Source organism: Lepisosteus platostomus, chromosome 4 (assembly GCF_059453375.1).
Source record: "Lepisosteus platostomus isolate fLepPlt1 chromosome 4, fLepPlt1.hap1, whole genome shotgun sequence".
Lineage (NCBI taxonomy): Eukaryota > Metazoa > Chordata > Actinopteri > Semionotiformes > Lepisosteidae > Lepisosteus > Lepisosteus platostomus.
This window is the reverse complement of record NC_142614.1, coordinates 52085757-52107729: the sequence shown is the minus strand read 5'-3', so window position 1 is coordinate 52107729 and position 21973 is coordinate 52085757. Positions and strand designations below refer to the sequence as shown.

General features: G+C 35.6%; 1 pseudogene; it reads left to right on the top strand.

The window, feature by feature from the left end:
• Nucleotides 1-3574: 3574 nt before the first annotated feature.
• On the top strand, nucleotides 3575-20618 carry LOC148673408 (long-chain fatty acid transport protein 6-like; annotated as a pseudogene).
• Nucleotides 20619-21973: the final 1355 nt, after the last annotated feature.

The window sequence follows — 21973 nt, the reverse complement described above, 5'->3', positions numbered from 1 at the left end:
AAGCACAGGCAGATGGTAAAAGTCTCATGTTTTGTATTATGCAACCCATTGAGTGAATAATGTAATGTCAATTTTAAATGTTATATTAATATGTGAAACAATTAGCTGAATGGCCTCTCATTTGCAAACATTATTGTGGCATTATATTCTTATGTTCTGTATAGTGAGCAGATAGATTTGTTGATTGAACAAATAATTTGGTAATTTGTTGATTGAAATTACTGTACACGAAAGTCATGTGATTTCTTGAAAATGTCAGAGTGCTCAGTTTTTTATATTTAATTTTAAGTTATAATTGCATGCATAAGTTGATTAAGAATCTGAATAAATAGCTGATAGAAATGGTATGATTTACATTTAACAGATTAACAATTAAAGATACAACCATGACTTACATATCTTGTAAAAAAAACTGTACTAGCGATTGAAGGTGTTTGTGAGATAATTTAACCAGAGAATTCAATATTCTACTTCAACAATACAGCAATCAGCAATACAGTCTAGGGAAACCAAGTAAATGGTGCTGTGTGGGACAGACCGTATCCTGGAAGGCAGAGGGTCACTACACTGTCCCTGATCTACCTGCATAAGCAGCATGAGATATTTCTGCTGTGCCAGCATGAGAGATTTCAGTAACCTGTACATCGGAATGATGGCTGAAGCTCTCTATCTACAAAAAATGAATCTGCATACATTACACATATTGTTTTGAAAGTTAGAGAACATTCATTGTTTATATGATAATAGCTTAAAGATTAAATTGCCATCTTCTGTGACCAGAGACCATCTAATGTGGCAACAAGGAGAAGATTGTTTCCCTTTGCCAATGACTATCCTGTTCATAGACAATGTGCATTCTCCAAGCTAGCTGCTGGGTCGGTAGACATGAGGTTCTTCCCTACATTATTGCCCTTAACACACAATAATACATTTGCTACAGACTGAGACCAAATTGCTTTTCAGGGATAGATGGAAGAAATTCTCAAGTCGACAGGTTTCCTGTAAGTCAATCCTGAAATGTCATTTTTTCAAAACTTAGCATGGCTCTTTGATGTGTATTTGTGCTCGCAATGTTTAGAATATGAGATGATATCCATTACCCCTAATGTAGTTTCTTTTGTGCATCAAGACATATCTTGGAACTTATAGTTACAACTGTGAACTATTAATGTACATTGCTTCTTAAATTACTGATTTTACTACCCATAATGATTATATTCACTTACTGTACAAGTCTAACATACATTTTAAGTTTCTGTTCTGATGGAGGAATACATGAAGACATCCTGACAGACAGCTGCTCAGGCCCATGCTGTATTAAATACAGTCCTCTTTTTCATTTTTCAGCTCATGTTTTCAGTTGAAAACGTTTCAGTGCAATGCACAGCAGGCTTCAATTAGAAGGACAGGTTACTAAAAGGCTTAATAAACAAGAAGAAACCATAAATTAGATATGGCCTTAAGGAACAGTGTGTTTCAATAAAACCAGGCAGTTAATAAAAAGAACTGCCAGCAGGAAAAAATGACAGAAACAAATCATTGAACCCTAATTAAATAAATACATCCCTATTAAAATTGCACAGTATTTTAATGTTCATGATGCAATTAAACTGATCTTATAAAGATGAAGAGAGTTAAGGCATCTTTGTGATCAAATCCTTGTCATTGACAACACACATTAATTAAAAACAGAGATACACAAACTATAAGACATAGTTGCTTGATCAATATTGTAATTAAGATACATTTACTTCTCAAGGGAAGAAAAATATGAATAATATAGTGATTAAAGAGAAAAATTAAGAATATTTCTCAATCTTCCAACCTCTTAGGACTTCATTCAGTATATTATACATAAGGAATATTTTTACAAATAATATGTATTATAATGTACTGTATATAGGACATAAAAAATGGTAAAGAGCCCTCTGCTGGAATAATTTTTTAACCTTAGGATAAATAAATGCTAAAATATCTCTATAATTTCCTTTTACATAAATAACATGCTTGTCTAAATCTATGTGGGTAACTGCGTCAGCATGCGTAGGCTGCAAAGGAACAAGTAATAGGCTTATTCCATGCTGAAAAAAAGAAGAAAGAGAACACAACGTTTCGGCCGTGGAGCCTTCTTCAGGTGTGAGAGAGACAGGGCAGTAGGCAAAGGTAAAGTAGCGGGAGAACAAAGGTTGGGAGGGAGGAGGAGTGAGAGGCGGGAGCAGGGGACAGAAAGAGAGGCCAATCAAGAGGTGTGAAGTCAGAATGGGTGCAGAGAGGTGTGAAATGAAACTTCCAATGAATGGAGAAAATTTAAAAGAACAGTAGTCTGTCGTTAAGAGAAGGGAGAATGTGTGATCCTAGCTGCAGAATAATTTTGATTTCCTGTCTAAATCTATGTTGTGGTGTAGCAATATTATCTAAATGTTGTTCTTAAATTTACATCAATATTTTTTACATTGGATTGAGGAACCTTTACAAACAGTTACACAGTTTGGTAAAATTACTAAAACAGACACAATATATGTGTGCATGACTGTGCTCTTGACATTTTACTTGAGACAAATCTTTTAATGGAAGAGCTAGAGAAATTAACTTGAACTTGAACTTGAACTTTATTGCCATATGTAACCGGTACTGGTACAATGGAATTCTTACTTACAGAAAGTCTCTCGATTGTAAAACAAGTGTAAAAAACAAAACAAAGTGCAAACAGTGCATCAAGACAATATACAAACAAACAGTAGACAATGTGCAAGTAAACATGTAGACAGTTTGAATGAAAACAATACAGACGTGTAAACAATGACTGGAGATGTGCAATAGATAAGAAATCATAAAGAGGTAGATGGTGATGGTGTAGGTGTGGTCCGAGGGGGATGGCTAAATGTGTTCGCCAATCTCACTGCTTGTGGATAGAAGCTAGTGAAGAATCTAGTGGTAAGTGTCCGTATGCTCTTATATCTCTTGCCTGAGGGCAGTGGGGTGAAGAGCTCATGCCCGGGGTGGTGACTGTCCTCTGTGACGGCCAGAGTTCTACCAGGGCAGCGGTCCTCATAGAGCTGTTTAATCTCGGTGAGACCGCAGCCGATGATCTTCTGGGCCATATTGACCATTCTCTGCAGTGCCTTTCTTTCTCGCGAAGAGGTGTTGCCATACCACACGGTGATCCCGTTGGTGAGGATGCTCTTGATGGTGCAGCGGTAGAAGTTCACCAACACATGTATTGGCATCCCCCATCACTTGAGGCATCTCAAGAAATAAAGGCGCTGCTGAGCCTTCTTCATGATAGAGTCAGTGTTCACAGTCCAGGTTAGATCTTTAGAGATGTGAATTCCCAAAAACCTAAAGCTGGGGACTGTTTCCACTTCTGTTCCATCAATTATAATTATAGAATAGAATTATATTGATAATTATATTATAAATTATATTATATTAATTCTATTTCTCTCTATAATTATAATTATATTAAAAATATAATTATATTGTAATTTTCATTCAAATACTGAATGTTTACATGTTGCGCAAGAATTTATTTACAATTCCCATCCTTATGTAACCAGTGTAATACTGCAGAATGATGAATCCTAGTGCAGGTGAAGGCAGGTGAGTTGGCAGAACAGAGCAGACAGGTGAGTCAGTGAAACAGGCAATCAGAGAAGTGCAGTCCAAAGCTGTAGCCAAAAGATGAAGTAGGGCTCCAAGCAGGCTCCAAGCTAGCAAGTCACAGGGTAAAAGCACAAGGGTGATCCGCAGGCATAGTCAAGGAAGCAAACCAGGATCATTACACAGGAATCAGTCCAAAGCAGGGTTGAAGTAAGCTGGGTACAGGCACAAGAGAAAGCAGTCGCAGCACTTTTTTTTTCAGAGATAAACCATTTACCATTTACCATTTGTTTCTAAAAATCCATCTGGGTGATGCCTCAATGTGTAGTGATGGCGCCTCACTGCCACCTTTGAAACCACCAGATCTGGGAAGAAACTAATGACATTACATGTGTGACATGAAAATGGCAATTAAAGGATGGATTTCAAGAGAGATGAAGTTTTGCTTCTTGGCTCAACACATACAGTATGCAAGCTTGATGAGTTCAGTGCTCTTGTTGATAGTAGTGAATTTTAAAACTTGAACGAAGTTAGAAACATCTGTGTCATTTCCCAGCGTCCCAGCGGGCAGCTAATTCATATATTATTTAATTATTAGTGCCAATTTTCTTTAAATACTTCCCTCGCCCTTCACTCAGGGCTTTGTCATTAGTTGAGCTACTACGCGATTGCTATTTCGCCAGTTTTCGTCCCGTCCCTTCTACGCTTTTGTGTTTACTTAATTATATTCAGCGCTTTCTTTGTTCTTTGCAACTACCATTTTGCAGCCCTGAGTGATGGGTTAATATTGTCTTTCTCTTTCATTTTAGCTCCATTTTGCACTTTTGTTGTGTTATTTTCCCAACCTCGCTGTTGCCGAGCCCTGCTTGTCAGTTCCGAGTCGGACGCAACTTTTTTCACATTGTCATTACACAAAATTAACACTGGTTTACCCAAGGTTTTGCATGCACGAAAACACATGATGGTCAAGAAGTGAAGTCCAGGAGGTTCTATTTTTAAAGCTTTTCAAGGTTTCACAACAGAAATAAAAGCACTCAAAAATCAGCTACCACTACATCCATTTAAACCTTATAAATTCCAAATAAAAGCCTAATTCCACCCCTCTGAGATTATCCAATAACTAAGTCAATAACCTCTAGTGTAGCTATTACAAGTAATTAGAGACCATGTGCAGAAGCAGCATATAGTGGCAGGTCAGCTTTAAATACAGCAGCATCATAAGCTGGCCTACCACAACATAGAGTATTACAGCATGTATATTATTATATACAATACAATATATTCTAATAAATATGTTTATATTAATCATATTGATTTTTACATGCAATAACAAGTCTGAATGCCTTAATGGAAAAATAATTTCACCTGCTCCTACAGTATAAATGCAAGACTGGGTTTGAAGAGTCATTACTCTTACCTTGTGTAGATCTACATATGATTCTGAAGAAGACATTTTCAGCCTTGAAACTATTGGCTGTTGTTATTTTAATCATAGGAGTTTATACTAGTAATAATGAATAATTCCTTACATTTACAGTATATAGTGCTTTTTCTGGACACTCCACTCAGAGCACTTTAAAGGTAATGGGAACTCCCTTCCACCACCACCAATGTACAGCATCCACCTGGTTTCTGAGTTTCTGAGTAATGTATGAATACTCTATTGACTGTGTGCACATTTTTAGATGGTTTTCAGAAAGACTGAGCTCTACCCACAAGGGTTAATTGGAATATGTTTAGTCATGGCTTTAGTAAAATATTTAGGAAAAGAGCAAAACGTATCTCATCCACTTCTGTTTAACTAGGCAAACATATCAAGTGTCTGTGACACCTCTCCAGCACTAGTTACAATATACAGTATTACATTCTACCATGCTGTGTCCAAACCCATCAGTGATCTCTGGAAGGATACATACAGATTGGATGAATTGCTTATTTTTAGTATTCTATACTTGCTGCTTTTACTATCCACTCTTTATAATGGCCTGCCCCTGCAACCTTTCTGTTATTTTTGGGCGTGCAGCACCTAACAGGGATCTCCTGCTGAAACCAGGAGATGATTATTTCATCACCTAATCTATCACAACAGCCTTTCCGCAGAACTCCTCCAAATCTCCAAGTCAAATTTTGTATCTGTTCTTTGACTGAAGAAACCACAAAAGAACCAAGACTTAATTCCATAAATATTTCCCTGCATCTCATTAGACTCAGACGTAAATGATTTGCAACCATAATGAATCCTTGCCTTGACCCTGATACTATCACACCCCCTGAGTCTCCAGTTACAACTAGGACCTGTTCTTCCTTCTGCAACACCTTATTCACCTACTGTATGTCTCCTGCATGTCACTCTACAGTATATGCAAAATGTAAGATGGAAATTAGCTCTTACAAGTTTCAATAACAGTTAAACAGTACTTCTTTATCTTGAAAAAATGACTTTTAGTTCCTTAAAAACATTTCATGGTTTAAATGCATTTTTCCTTCAACCGTTTCTTGAAAGAAGATACGAGAATCATGGCTTAGGGTTTTTATTCTCTGAACTCTGATACTGGTAAGCACCTGAAATGCTCTTTGTTATGTCTGGAAGACATTTATGAAAGAATGAAGAAATTTGTAGTTTCAATGCACTGTGAATATAAAGAAGTGGTTCCCAACTCTATCATTTGTTTTCAGCTCTTAAAAAGTCAATTAGTATCATTTTGTGAGTTTCAGAGTTTTCCCTTAGTTTTGTTGCCTGTTGTGTAAACACTTGGTCCTCTGCAGAAAGAAAAGAAAACGTTAATCGTGGGAGTGTCTGGTCAAGTGTAACTCTTTCTTGCATATGTTCATAATAAACCGGTCAACTGTTACGAACTGTTTAGTCAGAAACAGCAGTAAGCCGCCGAAAGAGAGGCTGCGTAAAGTCTTTATGCTGAAGCTGTTGTGATGTCTCTTTGAAGTAGGGTATTTTTGACATTCAGAATTGACTGAAGGCTAAATAAAAGTCTAAAAAAGCAAGCAAATCAATTACATTTTCAATTAGAATGAGATATTTAAAACTTATTTGCAACGAAAAAAATGGAGAGCACTTTTTTTTCTTACCCGGGTGTCGGTCTTTAGTATTTAACCCATTACCAAACCGCACCTCAAGTGGTTTCATTTTATTCAAAGATCAAAATCCACACATCAGTAAATCCAAGCGCATTAATGATTTTAAAAGAATAACCATAGCTGGTCAAAATCCCATGTGTAAAAAACTGTAGCTTGTGATTCTGTGATTCAGTCCAGGGGCAAAGTTGACATCACTCCTCTTGAACTTGTTTTCAGTGGAGCACAGGTCAAGTCTCAGATAAAAGACTCAAGCTGTCCGAAAGAGTGCTTTGTGTAGGTAAGTACCTACTTTGCTAAATTAAATGCAGTGAAAAAAACTATAATGAACAATCTGATATTTGTTTTGGTTTTGCGTGTTCACACAGCATTAGAAAGAACAATCATGTGCTTTTTCATCCAGACAATTCCAAATGTGGAAACATTGTACACCGCATGACGTAGTATGATGAAATAATACGCATAAAGCTCATACAGAAAAATTAAACTTCAAACTAACATACTAGGACCACTGTTACTCAGCTGCACCTGCAGAAAGGACCTTGTCAGTGCTCAATAAATGTTTTTTTCACTTAGCTCTCTAGCTCTCTACCTGGTCTTCTTCTCTTAGCTTTTGACTGAAACTACACAGTACAGTATATTGTTAAAAACCATTACCAATAATTGAATACCTGTAATATATTATTAAAATGTTAGTATTATCATATCACTACAATAATGAAAAAATCTGCAAGTTGTTACTGTATATTGTCTTCATTTAATACACAAAGATCACATCTACAGTAGTAGATATACTGTAAGCCATCCATCCAGTTGTTTTTAAACCTCATTAATTACTTGAGAGATTAATTATTTTGAAACCTTCTAATTTGTTACAGTAAACTCCCTACAGTACATCTGTGAATATCTGTATCTGGGATACATTTTGATCAGGAATTCAGCCTTTTTTCTCTATAATAGGCTCTCTCCTTTCCACAATTTGTGAATTTGTCTGTGTTGCCAGAAACTGCCCAGTGCTACCGGTTTGTTCTGCTGGATTGTATCTGCTGGATTATACACAACCCAGGCATGGCATCCAGCATTAAGAGGAAAGTTTGGTTTTAATTTAGTTTTAGAAACATACTGTTGCTTGGTTATAGCAAAGAATAATGTCACATACTGTATTCTCTACTGGCCAGGAAAAAGACATTTGGGACTTGTTATATAAAATACTGTACTTAGTATTTGCCTGTATTTACATTTACAGTTGAAACAGAATGTACTGTAAGAATTTACAACCACAAAAATGTAAAACAGAGAGTCTAAAAAGAAGGAAAGCAATTCAGGTGTTGTTAACTACGTAATCCATGTTATTTTTTAAATGCTGCAATTCATTATAATTTAAAAGTGAACAAAAGTTTCACATTCTTTAACTGTAAAAGGTACAGCCTGCAACAAAACAAAGTCACTCTATTACAAATCTGGAATGAATATCTTGTACAGGATGATGGTTTTACTAATCAAACCATTATAAGCATTCAAAATGTTTTGTATGAAGTTCTAAATTCCAATTTGAATGAAATGCAAAAGCAAAGTGGAAGATGTGTATAAAGAACTGGAAGCCCAGAACCCAACAGCTGTTAGTCAAGATGATATCACACTTCATGAAAAACATATCCTTGTGAGAACTTTAATGTGCTGATGCAAGGAACTGCTCATCTACTTTGAAACTTGTAGTATACTGTCAGCTTTTCACACAAAACCTTTGATTCAAGAGTTTTTAAGCTCATTCTCTAATATGTCTGGTGGAAATACAGGTACTGTACCTGATTGTACCTGATCTGCATCTGTGCAGACTTTACCTGTGGGAATAACTGAAACAAAGTACTCAACCCTAAACCAGGTAGGAAAAAACATGAAGTTTATTCAGTTTAATCTGCAATGCTTCAGAGTGTAATCCAGAATGATATTATGTGAATGAACATAGATAAATGTGTTTTTTAAATAGGCTAGATATTTTAATTATTTCACTTCCATTTGCACTTTAATTTGCTGTATGGCACTTAAATTATTACATTATAAGTATGTTTAATGATCAGGGAAATAAAAATCTACAATAGCACACAGCTCTATTTAAAATACAGTATTTTAAAAAAGTCTTGCAATGATTTTATCTGCTCAGCAGTTTTAAATTAAAGTGCATTTGAGAATTGTGTACCACACTGAAAATATTACAAATGTAATTAATACAATATGGCTCGCAGTAAATGTGAACAGCATATCTCAAAGTTCTGTCGCAGCAAAACAAAAGTATTGTCGAACTTCATAAAGTTATTGTTGTCTTTATTAATAATGTCGCAATACACAGAGAAACATTGCACAAATATATATTTAAACACTAAGACAGAATTTTGTTGTCCACCTGATCAATAATGTCTCAGGATCTACAGGTGTTACGTCACTCAAACATGAAGTCTAAATTAATTCTTCAAGGACACCATAGACCTTCTGAGCAACTAGCTGGATGTGACCTACTCAGCACAGGGCAGACAATATTGAATATCGGAGAGGAGAAATAAGGAGAACAAGTAAATGACACACGAGGGAAAATATCTGATATATTGATTTGGAAGAAATGAAATCTCCCTATGGGGTTCTTTTTTTTTCCTACACTGGTTGGTTCTCAGTTGTGAGCACCTTCGTCTACTTCTTGGTGCAGTTTGAATTTTTGATAAATTTTTTAAAAGCAGTAACTGTGTGAAAGAGAAAACATATGCACCCATTATCATTCCTATAGCAATATAATGAGATTATGTCACTTAAAGTTTGCTAATTAATTTTACACGACTGTTTTAAAAAAGAATCTTGGAATTTTTTTCTGACACATATAATATTTCTTACACAAACTAAAAAGAATATATAATATGGGTGACATGGTGACGCACTTGTCGTGGAGTTTGTATGTTCTGCCTGTGTTCACGTGGGTTTCCTCTGGGTGCTCCAGTTTCCTCCCATGGTCTAAAAACATACTGGTAGATTAATTGACTTCTGGGAAAATTGGTCCTAAGTGTGAGTGTGTGCATGTTTATGTCTTGTGTCTACCCTGTGATGGACTGGTATCCCATCCATGGTGTACCCTGATTGTGCCCGTTGCTTCCTGGAACACTCTGTCTCTCCCACTAACATGAATTGGAAAAAGTGGTTAGAAAATGGATGGATGGATTTAGTATAATCTAGAGCAGTGTTTCTCAAACTAATGTAGTGCCGCTAGGTGGTACGCCATATGACCCTGGAACTTTGTTGTGTGCACTGAAAATCGGGACGGGTTTTCATATTTTCTATTTTAATACATGTCGAATATGCAGCCCACGTACTACGATACAGCGTGCGCTAATACTTGAGTGGACACAGGAGCTACTATGTAATTCTATACCATTCTATAGGAATGCATGCTACGAACGCAAGCGACCAATTGTATTTTAAAAAAGTTCTCTCCAGCAAATAGGGAGGTAGGAGAATGTGCGTGATTTTGGAACAATGCCAATGTTGTAAGCACAGGAAAGCATAGAAATGCGTACTACGAACGCTGGCAATCTTGTAAGCACAGGAATGCGTGATAGATGACAAAAAAATATTTAAGAACTGTTCTAGGTTAATTTGAGTAAAATACACGAGTGTCTCTGTGTTTCGCTCCCATGCGCATGAAATAAAAACTTCTTTTAACTTCTGAAATGGAAACGGGAAAAAATGCAAGCTTACGGATGGCTAAAGTAGGTAAACCCCACACTAATTTTGAAGAACCTTATTTACCGTTGGCAAAAGAACTGACAAGTACTGTAATATGTGTGGAGAAAAAGCTGCTAAACAGCTCGACCTGCTGCCCCCTCTGAAAGACACAGCCACTCAGAATTATTGATATGGCAGATGATGTCAAAAGTACGCTGATAGAGCGCGTTAAGATGAGCAGATGCTTTTCACTGCAATTAGATGAGTCTGTAGATGTCGTCGATTTGGCCAATTTGCTCGTTTACGTTAGAAATGAGTTTGAGGGCATGTCCCATGAGGACTTTCTGTTCTGTAAGCCGCTACCAACAGGAACTACAGGAGAGCACATACAGTATTTCAGCTTCTGGATGAATTCATCGAAGAGAATGGCATCGACTGGATAATATGCGTTGGTGTTTGTACAGATGGTGCTAGAGCAATGACAAGCCGACACAGTGTAGTTGCACGAATTAATTAATGGACGCATTGCAACATCCACCGCGAGACCTTTACCATCAAGAAAATGTCTGACGATTTAAAATCTGTTAGACTGTGTTGTGAATTGTATCAAGGCTCGAAAAATGAATTCACATCTGCTTTGCTCAACTAAACAGGCTCACACCTCTTACTGAAATGGTGCTTTTTTATTGTTTATTTTTAATTGTTGTTGTTCCCTTTTTTTTCTGTAAAGCGCTTTGAAAAGCCACCTTTAAAGGCGCTATATCAAATAAAGTTTATTATTATAATATTTATTATATGCGTATGTGAGTGTGTGTATGTGAATGTCATGTTGGTCATTGAGAATTTCTGGGGTTCCTATGAGAAGATGACTTGTAGGTGGCACTTGGATGCTTTGGTTTGATCAGGGGTGGTACTTGGTCCAAAACGTTTGAGAACCACTGATCTAGATTTAGCAACACATATACTGTAGCTAAAGTATTGAGAAGAACTTTGCCCTTGATAGCTTTGTTAAGGAGAACAGCAGTTGATGAAGCAGATGCTGCAAGAAATATGATACCCATGCAGTGTTGTAAGATGGTAGGCAAAAGACAGATCACCACAAACATGGATCATTGTTGGTAGGCAAATATGTATAAACTGTAAGAGTATTGAAAGCAAAGCTGCCATATGGGAGGAAACCAAATCTGTTGAAAGACCAAGTTATGGTAAGACTAGGTCATTGTGGAGAATCTGAACTCTATGAGAAAGAGAATCTGGGGAAAATAACAAATGACTGTGCAAAAGGAAAATGACCGTGGGTTCATAAGCTGTCTGGGTTTCTTCCAGGTTATTTTCCAAGTAGGGTATGACTGGGAAATGGTGTAATCATTGAGCCTGTTCTTAGAAAAGAGGAAGTGTTTAAGCAGGATCCATAAAAAAGGAGTAACTTTTGTTTTTGTTGACTCAAATAGTGAAATGCATGATCTCTGTGAACTTCACAAATAGGTGTGAACAAGGAATGCCTACTGTAAATACTGTATAAGCACCTCAGCACTTTGAAAGAAACACTGCTTTGTGCCCCAGTGCTGCGTTGCTGCAATGCTAACTGCAACACCACTGTGCTGCCCTGACTTTAAATTCAGCCTATGCATACTTAATTACTTAGGTGGTTAAAAGAAAACTGACCTTCTACAAAATAGACAAACTCCAGTAGTTTCAGAAAGATAAAGCTTACCACCACACTGTGACTGTTCTCTTAATTACCACATAGCCTCATCTACAGTACAGTATGTGGCTGAAGTGTGACATCACAGCTACTGTTGTACACAGATAATGTAGATGCATTCATAATACATACTGTACTGTAGTGTGGCTGTTTCTTTAAATACACATCAGGTGTACCTGCTGCTAGATTTTATCTGCATAAAAAAGATCAGAGAAATATTTCAGTTTACATGACCTCTCTTGATATTTGTGTGTTGGCAAATACTGTAGCTGTATTATCCAGTATACCGTTGGCTGTTCATTTGAAAGACTATACCCGAGGAAGTAGACAACTAAGAAATGGAAGGATATGCATAATGACAATTTCAGTAGAAATAATCTTTATTTTACCACATTAAAGTGTATATTATTATTAAATTGAATTAAAAAATGAATGAAGCATTACAGTTACATACTGCAGGCTACAGCCAAGTATGCATTAGTAAAAAAAGAGCACTCTTTAAAGCTTTGAAATAAAAACTGATTTGTGCTGAAACCCCCCAATGTACAAGAAGTATATTAAGCTTTGTAGATGACAATAATTATATCTATAAAGCATATTTTGAATTACAAAAAAACTATGCAAGCTGAAAATATCACTCCTCGGTTAAAACAATAATAAAAGAACTTGACTCAGAAAGTACACTGTGTCATGATTAGATCTGGGTTAGTTTCCATTACCAGACATTATTTGACATTACAATCCTCTGTTCTTTAACACTCAGTGTAATTACTATGCTGACAAGCTTGTTAGGATAAAAGATATAGATTATGTTCTTTAAGCTGTACTATACAGACCTGATTAAGTACACTAACAAGAAATAAAAAATATTTGTATTAACTGTGCAGTTGTTTCTTGATCCACCAACTTGAATTCAGCTGCTTATGATCTGATGGTCAGATTTAGTCAGTGAGACCGCTTGGTAAATGGAAGAGAAGGACTGGAGAACTGTATGAAACACAGTCTGGGGAATGACAGGACTAAAAAGAAATACAACTGAAATACAGACCCAGCATTTTCTTCTCATTTTTCACACAGCTACAGTCTCTATAGTTACAAAACCCATTGGACAGGAAATTGCATTTTTCTCAATATGTTTGATATAAAAACCTATTTCTAAGATACTTAGGAGACAAATACAAACACAAGTCTTACAATACTTTGCTGTGCTGTACAAATATAATTGTCAATAATCTATCATAGATCTCAGACAAGCTAAGAGAGCAAGCCTTTGCAACAGAATGTCTAGGTATCCTTCTGTCATTAATAAAATTGGAATTATGTGAATAGTGTAGCTGACCTGCTTCATAAAACAGGGTATTCTTACCTTTCTCTAGTAACTAGTTCACTAATCTTATAATAATTCTTTGTGAATTAGTGGACTTTTCCTTTGTGAACTGTAATGTATGATCTACAGTAGTCCAAAGTGGTGATTTACAGTATCTCTTATTTCATGATACATAAAATAGAAGATTAGAAAGGACTTTTAGTAAAATTAATCTTTTATGACAATGCATGAGTAATATTTTTTTACACAGCCCAGGTGAATTACAGGTGAAATGAGAAAATCCCCCCAAAATAAAAAAAACAGCAGGAAAGTTAAAATTCCTTTCTTGCTGTTTGAAAAAAAACCTTCATATCATTTCTTTAGCTCTCATGAGACAAAAGATAAGGGTAATAATATCTGAGTAATGAATGAATTTAAGATAAAAACATCCTTCTAGTCTTAGTTCTATGAAGGGTTTTTTTCCATTGATTTCCAAAGATTGCCTTTGTTTCAACTACATGTGACTGGTTTTCATTTCCCCCCTTTTAGTAGGTTATGAACCCGAAACAATAGCTTGATCAGATTTATTTGTAATTTAGTTTCAGTTTATTTAGGAAGTGCTTTCCTACCAAGAAGTGTTCATTCATATCTGCAACATCTGGCTCTCTTCCAACTCACCTCTTAAAAGCCTCAAGTCTGTTGAAACCAGCCTTGCGCCTATTCACATCAGGAACTACAGGTAGGTTTGGGAATGTACTCGATTTCAGTAAAAAAAAAACACATATGGCAGATGTATTGTATTTGAAAATAAAATCAAGTACAAAGACTTTCATCGAATATATTAGTCAATTTTGCTAGTTTGATCTAAATGACTTTTGTCATCTTTGGACACATATTCTTAAAATATGGATCATTTATCGTATTATTCACACAGTAAGTAATTAATGAAGGAAAATGCGCCACTGATTTCTGCAATTTGGTTTCTGAAACACCAAGCTTTAAATCTTACTCATATTTGAACCTATGTAATCATGAATCTTTTCTATGTGTTATTCTCTTAGTTCAAATGAAATGTAGAAAACAAAATAAATACTAAATCTTAAACTTTGGATTAGTTAATCTCTTCCATTATCTATACAGTCTTGTACCAGTCATCTAGTCAATTAAATATAAAATGTACAAGGCGCACATACAGTAACAGCAATAATATTCCGGACAATGTGCTTATTTGCAGGTTTACCAAAGGCAGCAATTATAACTCACAGTAAAATATTTTCTATTTAGCTGGTGCAACTAAAAATGAAGTTGTCTACGTTCCCCTTTCATTGTTCCATATGGCAGCATGTGTGATAGGTGTTGCAGGGTGTGTTTGGATGGATATGTACACTAAGTTTTCATCTCATACTCCATATCTTAATACTCTAGACTAGATACATTATATGAGTGAAATGGATGAAGAACAAAAAACAACGTAACTATCTTTTTAATGCAATGTGTGCTGTTGACAACAATTCCATAAAATTAAACATATTTAATATTACTCAGACACACCGTTTGTTGATACTGGGTGTTGTCTCAAACCCAGAGGGGTAGTTTCTTTAAATTGGTTTCTATGAAATGCTATACCATATTTTAGAGGTGTATATTTGAAGCCTGACCTTCCCAAAAGCTCTGACACTGCAAAGTACAAATTATTGATAAAACATTAGCTGGCCTGCTTGAGATGTTCCAGTGTAAAGCATTCAGTACTGTATATGACAAACAACATCCTTTAAAGAAAAATCATTATAAATCTAATGAAAAACCAAGCATAGTGTATGTTTATCTCATATAAAATTAGCATCAGATCAACAGTATTGCAGCTGCAGTAAATCTGTCGTTTTTAAGCATATTTAATATGTACAGGCTTAATTGAAAGTAAACACCGACAATGCTGTTTCCCAAGACACTATATATATACACAATCTACAGTATACAGTATATGAAAAACGTAATACAAAACATACAGTACAGTATTTACTGTAAACAGTTTATGCAATTAATTGTGGGTTGCTAAGTCTTTGATAATGATTATTTGATTATTATTGTGAAATTTAAGCAGCTGATTATTGAATATCTCACCTTTAATGTTACTGAAATTGAAACTTTAGGAGCAACGTGTTCTGAAGAAGAAATTCTCTGTAAGCCAATTCTGGAGTGACTGCAGAAAATATGATGTGTTAATGTTAATCTACGTTGGCGAAATCTGTCGTTACCTGTGCAGTGCTCCTAAAGTAAGTAATTTTTTAGTAGTTTATTAGGAAAGTAAAACTAAAAGTTCATTCAGTCATTGAGAATGTGTGTCTGTTGCAGATACCCACGATTCGTCATGTAGAGAAGAATTTCTATTTACCATCCAAAATTAATTCCCTTTTGGTTTCCAGTTATGACCCCATGTTTTTGTTTAGCTGCTGTGTGTGATCCCCTAGGTTAAACCTTCATATCCCTTAAGATTTTATTTACTTGAATCAAATCTATTTTTAGTCTCCTTTCTTTTAGATTGAAGTAAATTAGCATCCTTAATGTCAGGGAACCTATACGTGGAATAGGAGGATCCTTATGCGTGACTGGAATCCCACAGGACGCAGAGTAGCAAAGGGACAATCCAAAAGACAAAATCCAAAGGCTGGGTCGATAAGGGAGGCAGAGGGTCCGGTAACGAGAGATATTCAAAAACAATTCAAAAGACAAAATCCAGAAGGCGAGGTCGAGAGGCGGAAGCAGAAGATTCGTAACGGGAGATCAGTCGAAAGGTTTGGAAACGCGCACTGGAGAATACTATGAAAGGCTTCTCAATAGTGAGCGTGGGAAGGTGTGCGAAGGGGGTTTAAATACTGAAAGGAAAGGGGTGTGATTGGATGATTGGTTAGGGAGTGGGAATTTGAGGAATCTGATGCATGTGAGAATGTGCTGGGTTCAATCAGGGATGAGATTGGGAAGCAGAGGTTCCGGGAATGTAACGTCGTTTGCGAGGGAGAGTGTGGGGCGTGACACTTAACCTGTCTATATGTGATAAAAATATTTCTTCCAACTGTTTCTAAGGCTATAATATCATTTTTGTTAGTGACCAAAACTGAAACCTAAAGTGAGGTCTTACTAGTACATTGAAATGTTAATGCATATTTTTCCTGGTTTAGAATTCTATACTTCTTAGTGTAGCCTAAGCATTCTGTTAACTACCAAAAGAAAATATCCATAAGAGACACACAAAAAAGCAAATTAACATTAAAACAATGTCTAAATGAACATAGAAACCAACAAGCAACAAATAGCCTATAAATTGGATGCAAACTGCCCAGTGTTATAACTTATAGTGCACTGTCCCTCCTTCCTGTCTCTTTTGTGTTTCCAGACTCTTAGGTCTGGTCCTCATTCAGTGCAACATATCAATACAGCCTATGACTCCCACTGACTCCATGGCAATTGATAGGTGTCTAGGGAAACAGTGTGTTACTCAATCTGTAATGACTACTGTACTACCTGTACAGTAGTCTGCTGCACCAATTATGTTTTAACAACAGTAAGACCTAACAGAGAGAAGCAAGCACAAAAGAAAAGAACACAAATCATACCATACCCCAAAAGAGCATGGCTATTGCTGTACTGTATGTGCACAACTAAAGTCATTGTGCTACTCTTAATTCTGTCACTCTGTAACAAAAATGAAAAAGATTTAGACAACATTTACGATTGGGCAAACATTTGGTAGAAGACATTTAGTATAATGTAGAAGAGTACAGAGTATTACATTACATTACAGTTAGCGGAAACATACAAGTAAGTTTATAAATATAAGGTGGTACAGTATACACCAAAGGAGCTGGTAAAATAGTTTAGAGTTTATTTGGACACATTAGTTAAATCTTCTTGACAATATAGGGAAACAATAAAAAGTAAACAGAATTATTAGGGAATATAGTTAGAGCTTAACAAGGGATGGAGATGTTAAGGAGAAATTCTGTACACTGCATTATAAAAAAGATATTGCTGCTTTTGAATCAGTCCACAGAAGAACACCCAAATATATTTGCACCTAGAGGATAAAAAACCTGAATATTTTAGCCGTGAACAAAGAAAACTTATATGGTTTGATCCAAAAACCTCAAAGGCATTGCCACACAGTTTACTGGATTCCTTCATAATCACCACCAAAACTCACACCAACGGACACAAGTGGGAACTTCTGGATTAAAAAAATGCAATAGGCATGTTATTACACTAAGTGTTTTAGGAGCATGTAGTGAAAGTAGGGATCTTCAGATATACAGTCTTAACTACCAGAACCCAAACAGGCCACAAGGCCCTAATGACTTCCTCTGCTTGGCAATCTTTCAGATGTTTTTATATTTCAGGTGTTTTTTCTCTTCTATTTTAAAACTGCTCCTATGATTTTTTTAAGATAAGGACAATTCTGTAACATTCCATACTGTTACAGTATGTTTTTATTATTATTTCCCTCTTAATGTAACATATTTTGAAGTTTTGCCACTGTAGGATTGTTGAAAAATTAAATCAAACACCGAAAAAAAACAGCAAATCCATAACAGCATAAGAATGAGATGAAGCTTCATTATGGTCTTATTACTCATTCTATTATACATCATTCTTATGCATAATTGTTTTGTTATCTGTAATAGAAAGCAGGAGAAAAAAATCACAAAGTGCGTCTTGCTACTGGTGTAGGTTTGAGACATGATGTGTGGAAGGAGTTTGCTGAACGTTTTGGAGTTTATGGGATAACAGAGTCATATGGATCAACTGAATCTAATGTTCGTTTTATCAACTACACTGGTAAAATTGGAGCTATTGGACGAGCAGGATTCTTGAATAAGGTAAATGGTTCTGTTGGTTTTTTTTGTTCCATTTTTGTCTTAAATTCTTAATTTTATTTTAAACTTAATTTATGTAAAAATCCTTATATATTTCGATTTAATCTGTGTTGACTATAAATACAACTGATGCATTAACAATGTCTCAGCTGAAAACTTACTAAACAATACAGCTTTCACCAATACAGTATGAGTGATGGATTATTTTTCACAAGTAGATATTTATTTCTCTTGAAAAATGTTAGTGGAGGGTAGTGAATCATGCCAATAGACACATCTTAACAGGGCATTTTTGTTAGATGTAATTGAGAGTTATTTTTACATTTTTCAGCTGATGTTTCCGTTTGAGTTTTTAAAATATGATGTGCTGAAAGAACAAGTGGTAAGAGATAAGACAGGTAGATGTGTTAAAGCCAAAAAGGGTAGGCACTTTATTTTATTTATAAATAAAAATTTGATATGTGATAGTTACCCACAAATAAAATATACACAATAACATTTACTGTACTCTGGCCAAAAGTAGAATGCAGTACCAGAATCAGAGTACCTGTACAGTTAGTTGAATATATGCTGTAGATTTTTTATACTGAACCTGTTACAGAACTCTTGTTTACTGAAAAGTGTCTTACTAAAAATAAGTGAAACAAGTTACCTATCTTTAAATGTTAAGTAAACCAGTGAGCAGCAGCATTTACAGGACTTTCTGTAGATACAGTGGTCACCAACCCCTTTCAAAATCTTAATCTTTTGTTGCCCTAAAGCCCAAAAAAAGAAGACAAAATCAGACTTTCTTTCTAATTGTACCTTTCAACATCCAAAAAAAATCCTGAAAAAAAAGTAGAATAATTGGCTTGGATAAAAGAAGTTTGAAAACCTTAAGTCCTTTCTATTAAACTTTTGCTTTTAGGGCAATTTAGTCAACATTCCGATTTAGGGCAATGCAGTGTATAGAGCCATACAGTATTTGCAAGAAACAAAATGTGAAGATAACATTAAAATATCACTTTTCCTAAATTTCATTTCTGTCCTACAACACAACCATGCCATCAAACATCCTGTGTGTTTTCTAATAATCCTAACCCTACCCTAGCTAAAGGTTTGGGTAGGTTAAGGTTAGGGTTCAGATTGTCTCCAAAAAATCAATGCAACCTTCCACTCATTTGAGAGGATAACATAAATCAGGGCATCAAAATATTAGCTTCCAAAGACTAAACAACCTAGCCAAACCAAAGAAAATGTATCAACTATTGTACAATTTTATTTTTTAACAAGTATTCTGTTATTAGAAATTTTGTGTTGAATGGTGTTCTCAGTGAGCTTGGTTTTAGGGTTAAATAGGTTAAGAGTCAGGAATACCCAATACATTTTAACTGTATCTGTTAAAACGCTAGTGTATTCAGTGCAAAATGCAACAGTTTGAAAAGCTTAAGCCCTTTCTCTCCAACTTTTGCTTTTAGGGCAATTTTGTCAATATTCCGATTTAGGGCAATGCAGTGTATAGAGCCATACAGTATATGCAAGAAAATAAATGTGAAGATTACATTAAAATATCACTTTTCCTAAATTTCTTTTATGTCCTACAACAAAACCATGCCATCAAACATCTTCTATGTTTTCTAATAATCCTAACCAAGTTTACAAATGCAATTGTAAGGGGGATGATCACTTATCCAAATAAGGTATTTTATTGTTGTAATAATAATTAATTTTCAGAATGTTTTAGAATTTTATTTTTCACTTGGCTAATTTGGGTTAGTTTATATTGGAACAGGCCTAATTTAATTTGTTTTTATTTTCAGAGTGTCATACAACAAAAGATACAAATTAGGAAATGGGCTAGGGACTTTCTATACCCACTGTACTCTGATAGCTTGATTCTATTGATACAGCATGTTATATATACCGTACAATAATAGAAAAATGAGACGATATCAAGACAAAGCACACACATCCTGACAGAGTGATTTCTACTTTAGAAATGCTGATTTTTGACCTATAAAGCCATATAGAACACTAGAAGTAAAGCTATGCAGAGTAATAGTACTGTACTTCTGTTATTGTACTACATCTAGGAGAAGTTGGCCTTCTGGTGTCTCAGGTCACAAACCAAAACCCATTTTGTGGCTATGCTGGGAGTGTGGAGCAAACACAGAAAAAACTGCTGAGGAATGTTCTAAAGGAAGGAGATGTCTACTACAATTCAGGAGACCTGATGAAGGTGGATAAAGATGGTTTTGTTTACTTTTGTGACAGGGTTGGGGACACATTCAGGTATGTTGCAGCAGGAATGACAATAGTAATGACTGTGGTATCCCCTGGTTCTTCTCAGTGTTGTAAACTATGACTACCTATACGCAATGTAAAAGGTTTTCCAAGATACTTTAAAAAAGCTCTACCATAAAATAAAATTTATTTATTGGAATTATTATGCATTTAAGAATTCTTAAAAACCTCAGTCCTGAGACTAGTTAAATTAAAATTAATCTGTGGAAAAAGCTATTTTCTTGCTATAAAAAATGTATAGATTGTAGTATACTGTACTTTATTTTGTTCAAGTAGGGTAGCTGCATCAGCATGCAAAGGCTGCAAAGGAACAGGTTAAGGTTTATTCCGTGCTGAAAGGAAAAGAGACACAATGTTTCAGCTGTGGAGCTTCTTCAGGTGTGAAGGAGAGGGGAAAACCGGCAGAAGATAAAGCATGGGAGAACAAAAACCGGGAGTTGAGAGGAGGCAGTCTCAACACTCAGGTGGTGTGAAGTCAAGAGAGGCAAAGAGAGGTGTGAAGTCCAAACCTGTAAATGAATAGAGAGGATTAGAAGGAAACGAGTCTGTCCTTGAGAGAAGGGGGAAAGTGTGATCCTAATTTAAGGATAGCTTTGATTTTGGATATTGTTCTGCAGTAAGAGTTCTGAAACCCCTCTGTGTGGACGTACTGTAGACAGAGAGATCAGTATGATCATGGCTGTTAGAGGTGAAATGAGAAACTATGGGTTTGGAGAGATCCTTGATCCTCACAGCCTTCGTCCCAGTCTACTTCCTGTTTAGCCAATGTAAATGACTGGGCATTTTCTGCAAGAGATTTGTTTCAAAATCACTTTATTTTGCGATTAGTTGGAGGCTCAACATGTGGCACTCTCCGTGGTGAGTGACTTGAAATCACTATAGGAGAGCTTTTATGTTTAACAGAAGTGGCTGAAATTCTCGAGGAAATGAATTTCATACAAGAGGTCAATGTGTATGGAGTACCTGTATCAGTACCTGTATCAGGTAAGCACCAGTCCAGCAGTTCATTGGAACAATACTTACAAGACTGAATACTTAGTGTCCTTACATTATTCTTCAGTTTTGACTATATTCAATTTAATTATTTGGCAAGAATTAAGGTGTCCATACAATAAAATTTAATTTAATTTAATAGGTTTATTCCATGCTGAAAAGAGAAGAAAGAAAACAACGTTTCAGCAAAGAAGGCCACACAGACAAAACTTTGTGTTTTCTTTCTTCTTTTTTCAGCATGGAATAAACCTATTACTTGTTCCAGTAACACATTAACACTATGATCCTTCTCAGAGTGCTCAATGGCTGAAAATGTTGTAATACAGGTGTTTTATGGAAGTGGACCAGTACAGGAGCAAGCCTGTTTAGCAAACCTGTGCAGAAATAATGGCTCCTTTTACACTCTGTAATAAATTCATATTG